This window comes from Hemitrygon akajei, chromosome 10 (genome assembly GCF_048418815.1).
Source record: "Hemitrygon akajei chromosome 10, sHemAka1.3, whole genome shotgun sequence".
In the NCBI taxonomy this organism is placed as follows: domain Eukaryota; kingdom Metazoa; phylum Chordata; class Chondrichthyes; order Myliobatiformes; family Dasyatidae; genus Hemitrygon; species Hemitrygon akajei.
Genome location: NC_133133.1, coordinates 57,833,790 through 57,841,336, shown reverse-complemented (window position 1 = coordinate 57,841,336; position 7,547 = coordinate 57,833,790).

Sequence of the window (7,547 nt, the reverse complement as noted above, 5' to 3'; positions counted from 1 at the left end):
TCCCGCTTCTCCGTTCGTTTGTGTTGTTTGTTCGGTCGCGCTGTCTGCCAGCCTTTCCCAATTTTCCTGTTATCATGACTGTTGTGTTGGTCACCCTGGACCTATGCCCGTTCCTACCCCTTGCCTCCATCGGGCGGGTCCGACCGACCTGCCGCTGCCCGGCGGTGGTTCTGCCTGTTCCTATCCCTTGCCTCCGTCGGGCGGGTCCGACCGACCTGCCGCTGCCCGGTGGTGGTTCTGCCCGTTCCTACCCCTTGCCTCCATCGGGCAGGTCCAGCCGCCCTGCCGCTGCCCAACGGTGGTTCTGCCCGTTCCTATCCCTTGCCTCCGTTGGGCAGGTCCGGCCGGTCTGCCGCTGCCCGGCGGGGGTTCTGCCCCGTCCTCCTCTTCCGCCCGAACCCTGGGATTGTGCCCTGCACCCGCCTAAGGGTTCGCGTCGTGCCCAGGCCTCCGGTGTTTCTGCCTGTGAGGCGGCCCTATCCGGGATATATGCGGCCCGCCCAGGGAGGGCTCTCCGCCAGCCTATCTAGCTACCTAGACCTGCCTGAACCCCGGGGACCTGCCTGCCTGAACTCTGGGAACCCGCTCCGCTCTGCCTGCCTGAACTCCGAGAGCCCGCTCCGCTCTGCCTGCCTGAACTCCGGGAGCCCGCTCCGCTCTGCCTGCCTGAACCCTGGGAGCCCGCTCCGCTCTGCCTGCCTGAACCCCGGGGACCTGCCTGCCTGAACTCCGGGAACCTGCCTGCCTGAACTCCGGGAGCCCGCTCCGCTCTGCCTGCCTGAACTCCGGGAGCCCGCTCCGCTCTGCCTGCCTGACACTCTATTGACCTGAAGCCCAGCTCTACCCTTAAATGCCATGGCATCCCCATCCTGCCCTCCCCCTAGTACTTCAGTGTCTGCGTCCTGCGTTTGGGTCCATCCGGCCGTGCACCTGACACCCTGTCCCTTTGGAAACATCTAAAGCCTGGCACACTCAGCAGCCATTCCTGCCCGAGACATCCAAGTCTCTGTAATGACCACAACATCATAGTTCCATGTATTGATCCATGCTCTAAGTTCATCTGCCTTGCTTATGATGCACTTTGTGTTAAATAGACACATCTCAAACCATCTGGCTGAGTGCATCTTTACTCTGGCTACTGGGGAGAGCTTAAAATAGAATTGTTGGGGGGTGGAAACCGAACTGAAGAGACTGGGAAAGAGGAGGTTAGCTCACAAACAGAGAAAGCTTGTAGACAGTGTGAGAGGGAGGATAGGCAGGTGATAGAGAAGGGACGTGCTCAGACTAAAGGCTTGAGATGTGTCTATTTTAATGCAAGGAGTTTGAGTGTGGATCAGTACTTGGAGATATGATGTGGTGGCCATTACAGGGACTTGGATTGGTTTGGTTACTTCAAGTGCCATGTTTTTAGATGTTTCAGGAAGGACAGGGAGGGAGGCAAAAGAGATGGGGGTGTGGCACTGTTGATCAGAGATAGTGTCACGGCTGCAGAAAACGTGGACGTCATGGAGGGATTGTCTACGGAGTCTCTGTGGTGGAGATTAGGAACAGGAAGGGGTCAATAACTTTACTGGGTGTTTTTTATAGGCTGCCCAATAGTAACAGGGATATCGAGGAGCAGTTAGGGAAACAGATCCTGGAAAGGTGTAATAATAGAGTTGTCGTAGTGGGAGATTTTAATTTCCCAAATATCGATTGGCATCTCCCTAGAGCAAGGGGTTCAGATGGGGTGGAGTTTGTTAGGTGCGTTCAGGAAGGTTTCTTGACACAGTATGTAGATAAGCCTACAAGAGGAGAGGCTGTACTTGATTTGGTATTGGGAAATGAACCTGGTCAGGTGTCAGATCTCTCAGTGGGAAAGCATTTTGGAGATAGTGATCATAATTCTATCTCTTTACTATAGCATTGGAGAGAGATAAGAACAGAGAAGTTAGAAAAGCGTTCAATTGGAGTAAGGGGAATTTTGAGGCTATCAGGCAGGAAATTGGAGGCTTAAATTGGAAACAGATGTTCTCAGGGAAGAGTACAGAAGAAATGTGGCAAATATTCAGGGGATATTTGTGCAGAGTTCTGTATAGGTACGTTCCAATGAGACAGGGAAGTTATGGTAGGGTACAGGAACCGTGGTGTACAAAGGCTGTAATAAATCTAGTCAAGGAGAAAAGAAAAGCTTACAAAAGGTTCAGAGAGCTAAATAATATTAGAGATCTAGAAGATTATAAGGCTAACAGGAAGGAGCTTAAGAAGGAAATTAGGAGAGCCAGAAGGGGCCATGAGAAGGGCTTGGCGGGCAGGATTAAGGAAAACCCCAAGGCATTCCACAAGTATGTGAAGAGCAAGAGGATAAGACGTGAAAGAATAGAACCAATCAAATGTGACAGTGGGAAAGTGTGTATGGAACCGGACGAAATAGCAGGGGTACTTAATGAATACTTTACTTCAGTATTCACTATGGAAAAGGTTCTTAGTGATTGCAATGATGACTTGCAGTGGACTGAAAAGCTTGAGCATGTAGACATTAAGAAAAAGGATGTGCTGGAACTTTTGGAAAGCATCAAGTTGAATAAGTTGCCGCGACCAGATGAGATGTACCCCAGGCTACTGTGGGAGTTGAGGGAGGAGATTGCTGAGCCTCTGGCGATGATCTTTGCATCATCAATGGGGACGGGAGAGGTTCCAGAGGATTGGAGGGTTGCAAATGTTGTTCCTTTATTCAAGAAAGGGAGTAGAGATAGCTCAGGAAATTATAGACCAGTGAGTCTTACCTGAGTGGTTGGTAAGTTGATGGAGAAGATCCTGAGAGGCAGGATTTATGAACATTTGGAGAGGCATAATATGATTAGGAATAGTCAGCATGGCATTGTCAAGGGCAGGCCATGCCTTACGAGCCTGATTGAATTTTTTGAGGATGTGACTAAACAAATTGATGAAGGAAGAGCAGTAGATGTAGAGTATATGCATTTCAGCAAGCATTTGATAAGGTACCCCATGCAAGGCTTATTGAGAAAGTATGGAGGCATGGGATCCAAGGGGACATTGCTTTGTGGATTCAGAACTGGCTTGCCCACAGAAGGGCAAGATGTTGTAGATGGGTCATATTCTGCATGGAGGTCAGTCAACAGTGGAGTGCCTCAGGGATCTGTTCTGGGACACCTTCTCTTCGTGATTTTTATAAATGACCTGGATGAGGAAGTGAAGGGATGGGTTAGTAAGTTTGCTGATGACACAAATGTTGGGGGTGTTGTGGATAGTGTGGAAGGCTGTTAAAGGTTACAGTGGGACATTGATAGGATGCCAAACTGAGCTGAGAAGTGGCAGATGGAGTTTAATCCAGATAAGTGTGAAGTGGTTCATTTTGGTAGGTCAAATATGATGGCAGAATATAGGATTAATGGTAAGACTCTTGGCAGCGTGGAGAATCAGAGGGATCTTGGGGTCTGAGTCCATACGACGCTCAAAGCAGCTGCACAGGTTGACTCTGTGGTTACGAAGGCCTAGGGTGTATTGACCTTCATCAATCGTGGAATCGAATTTAGGAGCTGGGAGGTAATGTTGCAGCTATATAGGACACTGGTCAGACCCCACTTGGAGTACTGTGCTCAGCTCTGGTCATCTCACTACAGGAAGGATGTGGAAGCCATAGAAAGTGTGCAGAGGAGATTTACAAGGATGTTGCCTGGATTGGGGAGCATGCTTTATGAGAATAGGTTGAGTGAACTCGGCCTTTTCTCCTTAGGGCAAAGGAGAATGTGAGGTGACCTGATAGAGGTGTGTAAGATGATGAGAGGCATTGATTGTGTGGATAGTCAGAGGCTTTTTCCCAGGGCTGAAATGGTTGCCACAAGAGGACACAGGTTTAAGGTGCTGGGGAGTATGTTCAGAGGAGATGTCAGGGGTATGTTTTTTACTCAGAGAGTGGTGAGTGCGTGGAATGGGCTGCCGGCAACGGTGGTGGAGGCGGATATGATAGGGTCTTTTACGAGACTTCTAGATAGGTACATGGAGCTTAGTAAAATAGAAAGCTATGGGTAAGCCTAGTAATTTCTTAGGTAGGGACATGTTCCGCACAACTTTGTGGCCGAAGGGCCTGTATTGTGCTGTAGGTTTTCTATGTTTCTATCATCTACTTATCCTTCTGCACAATCTCCCTACAAACTGTCTCTACTTGTAAACCAACCACTCCACCCTTTGCCTCTTCACTTTGGTTCCCAGCCCCCTGCAAATATAGTTTAAACCCTCCCCAACAGCAGTAGGAAACCTCCCACCCAGTATATTGGTTCCCCTCCAGTTCAGGTGCAACCCATCCCACTTTTACAGGTCACCCCTTCGCCAGAAAAGGCTCCAATGATCCAAGAATTTGAAACACTGCCCCCACACCATTTCCTCAGCCACACATTCATCTGTGCTACCTTCCTGTTCTGACCTTCACTAGCTCGTGGCACTGGGAGTAATCTGGAGATTACCACCTTAACCTCTTCAGCCTCTTTCCTGGCTCCCTAAACTTGTCCCTCTCCTGCCTATGTCATTGGTATCAACATGTACCACGACCTCTGGCTGCTCACCCTCTCCTTCAAGAATATTCTGTAACCGCGCAGAGACAACTTGGACCCTAGCACCCAGGAGGCAACACATTATCCTGGTGTCTCTTTTGCTGCTTCAGAATCGCCTATCTGTCCCCTAACTACTGAGTCCAGTATGACTATTATTCTGCCTGACTTCACCCCACAATTCTGAGGCTCAGAACAACCCCAGAGCTATTGGTCAGGTTGCTGCTGCCTTGCCCAGATAGGTCACCCCCCTCAGCAGTACCCAAAGGAATATACCTGTTGCTGGGGGGAATGGCCATGGGGGACCCTGCACTGACTTCCTTCTCCCTTCACCTCTCTCGGTATTCACCCATCTACTCCCTGTATTCTGCACTCTGGGGGCAACCACCTGCTCAAAAGTTGTATCTATCAATTGCTCTGCCTCCCGGATGATCCTAAGTTCATTCAGCTCCAGCTCCTCAATGCGGTCTTTCGTGAGCTGGAGTTGTCTGCACTTCCTGCAGGTGTGGTTATCAGCAGAGACTATCAGGTTCCATGAATTCCTTCATCCTACAGGAGTAGCGTTCCACTGCCATATCTGCCATCCCGCTGCTCTGTACAAAGGACAATGAAGACCACATCTTCTAACCTGTGTCTTTGGCCTCAGGCTCTTCTCGTCAAGGCCTCTTGACTCAAAGCCTGACACTTCTAATCTCACTGCTGGTCTATTCCCAACAATAGCTGCCCTGTTTGCCCCTTCTGTACTTTTATTTAATTTGCAGCGCTCTGCTCCTGAGACTGACTGGACCTCCAGATTGTCCGAATACCCGCGAAGCACTCCTTTTATACAAGCTTCGCTGACCTGTGAGGAACCTCTTTGAATTGCTCTGCTCCCGACGCCGAAGGAGAGTTGAACATTCTCCCCAGATGTCCGAGTGGGAGGAATCCAGAGCATGTCATACAGGTTGTGTAATTACCTTTGATGAAGATAAATGACAAAGAATAATTTGAGGGAAGTTGGGCTTGTAAGAGTAAGGATAGAGTGGGAAAAAAAGGGGGCTAAGCAGATTCCTGTGCTGTAATAAATGTCTCACCATGTGGCTGAATTAACAGGCTGGTAGTGCCTGGCATGTCCTTCTGTGCTTTTTTTTTGAACAAGGCCCTTGTATTTGCGGTTCTCCAGACCTCTGAAATCTGTGAATGAACGAGCTTTCCAGACAATGTTCTTGCCTTCTATATCAATGCTTATTAACTATGTGCTCGTCTTCTCACACCCTGTCCCCATAGGGATTAGAAAATGGGCCTTTGGCTCTTTCCCATCCAACGACAGTTGTCCTTTCTTCAGCTTTATCTTTCTCAGAAGTCTCTGTAATGACGAGTCCTCACTGCTACCTTGTCTTGGCCTGACTGTTGACCCAGAACTGATTTAACTTTCCAGCCACAAATGTATAACAGAGATCAAGAACACCCCAGCACACAAATTTTCAGGCAGATGTCGAAAACAAAGCAGGAAACAAGAGAATGAGAGCAGAACAGAGACCAGTGGAAGGAGTGAGAAGTAAATTTCAGTCACAACACAATCAATATATCCACTTGATTCTTTGTATTACCAATGCAAAAAGTTTAATTTACTGAAATCATTTCAGCAAAAGGGTAAAATTCAAGAGAGAAAATCTCCGATATTCTCTTCAGAACCTATGGTTTCCATAGTTTATATAATTTGATATTCCTTTCACTAAATAACTTTAAGGTTTGGCACAAATGGTTAAACTTGCATCAAACAGCATGAAAAACTGAATTAACTACTGCATACCTTTCTCTACCAGCGGTTTTAACTGCAGTGAATTTTGGCTCCTGTTTTGTACAAGACGTCTATCCAACTGGCACCGAGTGCTCTAATCTCCAAGGCATCCTGTATTGTGACCTGTTGATATAAAGCCTTGCTTTTGTGGTTTAGAAAAGCTAGTGATGTTTTCTTTGGCTATTGATTCATTATGTTGTGAGACAGAGTAATGTTTTCTATTTAGATTTACAAACAGTTTTAATATATTGTAGCATTCAATAAGCAATGGCATGAGATTCAAAATAATGTACTGTATGCTTTATTTTCCCAAGGTAATAATCTTTGAAATTTAAATCATATTACTGCAAATGTACTGACTTTCAGAGCAATTATTTAGCAGGCAGTTGTCAGGTTTGAAATCCTCTCCTGGTGAGGTGATGCCACTGATAACTAGAGTGGCAGGAGAAAAGTTTCGGGTTTCTCACATTAGTCGTGAGAATTACCTGTTTTATTCGGACAAGACCTGATGAGGGTCATAAAGGAAATGAAGAGTACAGCAATGCAGCAGGGGTGAATGGGAGGAGAGTTGAATGGAGAATGAACACAGTGTAGACAGGTGGGGCCAAAGACCCAGGATAAATAGAGGTTGTGGATTTACAACCTTTGATCTGTAAGGGACACTCCCATTGCACAGCATTCTTTATTCTGATGATAATCGATTGTGTTAGTTTCACTCCAGGTCTCCAAGTACTTCGGGTGGGAAAATTGTGGCGGAAATCAATAAATCATGGAAAACTTTATACTGAAGGCAATTAATGAAGAGGTTTAGTCAGTAAGTAGCAAATGGAATTTAACACAGATGAGTGTGAGGTCACGTACTTGATAAGGTGCAATCTTTTATTTATTCAAAAGATAAGTGAGCAAGTATTGAGAGTGAAAGAACTGTGGGAACTTGGAGTGTTTATCCACAGATTCTTAAAGGTAGTTTTAAATAAAGTACCCGGAATGCTTGCTTATTAGCTTACAAAGTGAAATTGTTTTTTTCCCTAGAAGTATGCTCTGCATCATTTAGGTGTCTACTACTGCACAGAGTGCAGATCTGGTTAGTACATAACTCAAACGTTGTGATTGCTCTGGAGGAGTCTGCTGAAGATTTCTGAGGATGTTATCAGGGCCAAATAAATCACATTAACTTTCTTTGAAAGATTAAAGTGCATGTGTTGAGGAAATAAAAATTA